The sequence below is a fragment of the Galeopterus variegatus genome, unplaced genomic scaffold (assembly GCF_000696425.1).
Source record: "Galeopterus variegatus unplaced genomic scaffold, G_variegatus-3.0.2 Scaffold7515, whole genome shotgun sequence".
Taxonomy (NCBI): domain Eukaryota; kingdom Metazoa; phylum Chordata; class Mammalia; order Dermoptera; family Cynocephalidae; genus Galeopterus; species Galeopterus variegatus.
This window is the reverse complement of record NW_007733626.1, coordinates 51,295-54,359: the sequence shown is the minus strand read 5'-3', so window position 1 is coordinate 54,359 and position 3,065 is coordinate 51,295.

Genomic DNA, 3,065 nt, shown 5'->3' with positions numbered 1-3,065 from the left:
ATGCCTGGGGTCCTAGACAAGGACCCCACAAAAGGTCCTAGACTCCCCCACAAAAACAAGCAAGAGAGCACACCAAAAGCACCACTTCCACAAAGGTGGCCCACCACAGACACCGCTGATTGCTGTAGCCACGGCTGCTGAAAAAGTGGCTTGACACCACAGCAGCAGTCACTGCCACTGTGCAGGCAGCCCACCAGACACTCAACTGCATTGACACACAGAGAGTCGTCAGCAGACCAGAAAATGAAGAGGATGCCCACTCCAGCGTAAAAGAAGCAACTGCTCTCCCAGATGACCAGACATCAACGTACAGATACTATAAATACAAAAACCCAAGAAAATATGACATCACCAAAAGAATACAGTAATTCTCAAACACCAAACCCTATAGAGCAGTAGACCCTTGAAATGACAGAAGAGGAATTCTGAACCAATAATCTTAAGGAAACTCACTGAAATACAAGAAGACTCAGTTAGACAACAGAATAAAATGAGAAAAAAAAAATCCAGGATACGAAAGAGGAAATTTATAAAGAGATAGTACTTTCAAAAGGAATGTAGCAGAACTCATTTAACTGAAAGATACACTCAACGAAATTAAAAGCACAACCAATAGCTTAAGCAGCAGGCTAGAACAAGCAGAGGAGTTTCTGATCTTGAAGACAGTCAAAATAACCCAGGCAGACATTAAAAAAGGAAAAAATAATTTTAAAAAATGAAAATCTAAGAGACCTAGCAGACAACCTTAAGCACATAAACATTTGAATCATGGGTGCTCCCGAAGGGGAGGAGAAAGGAAAAGGCATGGAAAACCTATTCAATGAAATAATAATGGAAAACTTCCCAGGTACAGGGAGAGACACAGACCTTCAGATTCAGATCAAAGATCCCCAGACCTAACCCAAAAAGATCAATTCCAAGACACATTATAGTCAAACTGGCAAAGCTCAAAGACAAAGAGAATATTAAAAGAACCAAAAGAAAAGCATCAAGTTGCCTATAATGGAGCCCCTATCAGACTAAGAACAGACTTCTCAACAGAAATTCTACAAGCCAGAAGAAAATGGGATGATATACTCAAATTACTAAAAGAAAAAAAATCTACCAGCCAAGAATACTATATCTAGCAAGGCTAGCCTTCAGAAATGAGGGAAGAGTAGTATACTTTCCAGACAGACGAAACCTGTGGGAGTTTACCACCACACAACCAACCCTATAAGAAATCCTCAAGGGAGTGCTGCATCTGGAATCCAAAAAACGATAAACATGACCATGAATACACAAGAAAGAACAAAACCCGCTGGTAGAACAAAAATGCAAACAAGAAAGAGAAAGAAACTAAATCTTTCCACCACAAAAAGCCAAAGAGACAGTGTAATAATACCCCTACTTATTTCTAATTTTAGTAATTTGGGTCTTCTCTCTTTTTTCTTGGTCAGTCTAGTTAAAGGTTTGCAAATTTTGTTGATCTTTTTAAGGAATCAACTTTAGATTTTGCCGATTTTCTCTATTGTTTTTTAATTCCCTGTTTCATATATTTCTGTTGTAATCTTTATTTCCTACTTATATTTGCTTTTGGTTTAGTTTGCTCTACTTTTTCTATTCTTTTGAGATATAAGTTTACATTACTGATTTGAGATTTGTCTTATTTTTAATACAAGTGTTTACAAGTATAAATTTTCCTCTAAGCACTGCAAGAGCCCTGCATCCTATAAATTTTGATATGTTGCACTTTGATCTTTATCTTAAAGTACTAAGTTCCCTGTGATTTTCCTTTTTACCTATTGTTTATTTAGGAGAGTGTTGTTTAATTTCCACACATTTGTGAGTTTTTAAAATTTCCTTCTGTTGTTGTGATCAGGAGAACATATTTTCTATGATCTTAGTCTTTTTAAAAAAAAGGAAAAATGTAAAAAAACAAAGTTCATGGAAAGATTTCTATTCCCTTTCAATTCTATTTTTCCATGAAGTTTTTGAGGTGCCCTTGTGTTTATATCCTGTTTTATTGTTTTTTTATGCAATTTGTGTTGCTAAACTTAGATATTTAATTTCTGTTCTTGATTTCTTTTTAAGAGGACTTATTGATTTGCTTAGAAATTAATTTGCTTTTGAAAAGTTTATTCATTTTCCTCTGTTGAAATTAATTTGATATTTGCATGCTTTTGGAAGACTTAGAGAACTATTTCAAATAATTGTAGAGATTATAAAATGAAATATATAAATTTCAATAAGTTTTACATCTCCAGTTTTTGTGAAAATTAGAAGCCCTACTTTCTACAGAGTATTTTGTTATTCATCTGTTATTCAGTTTATGTATTTGTTATTTGAATAAATAAATGTGCATATCCTTCTTATATCTAAAAAAAAATCAAAATTATAAATCATTCTGTATATCAGAACTTTTCTTGTTTCTCTTTTTCAAATTCTTCTTCTAAAAAGTGAGTTGATTCAAGAGAATGAAAGCAAGAGACAAGCAAGAAACTGGGAAAAAATATTTGCAAAAGACATCTGATAAAGGGCTGTTATCCAAAATATACAAAGAACTCTTAAAACTCAACAATAAGAAAATGAAAATCCCAATTAAAAAATAGGGAAAAAATTTCAACAGACACCTCACCAAAGAAGATATACAAAGGACAAATAAGCATATGAAAAGAAGCTCAACATCATACATCATTAGGGAATTGCAAATTAAAATAACAATGAGACACTACTACTACACACCTGTTAGAATAGAGAAAATCAAGAGCAAAAACACCAATTGCTAGCAAGGATAATGTGAAGCAATAGAAACTTTCCTTCATTGTTGGTGGGAATGATTGTCCTAACTGGTACACCTAAACATTTTCTATTAGAAACACAGGTAACTTTACATATCACCCTTTATTAGTTATTTGCCATCTCAGGCACTGAGCTAAGCACTTGAAAGGAAATATCACAGATTAACAAACTGAAGCCCAGAAAGGTTAAGTTCTTATCCAAGATCACATCTAATAAACAGCACAGCTGAAATTCATACCCTATTATATGATGCTAAAGCCCATATCTTTCTTTTTTTTTTTTTT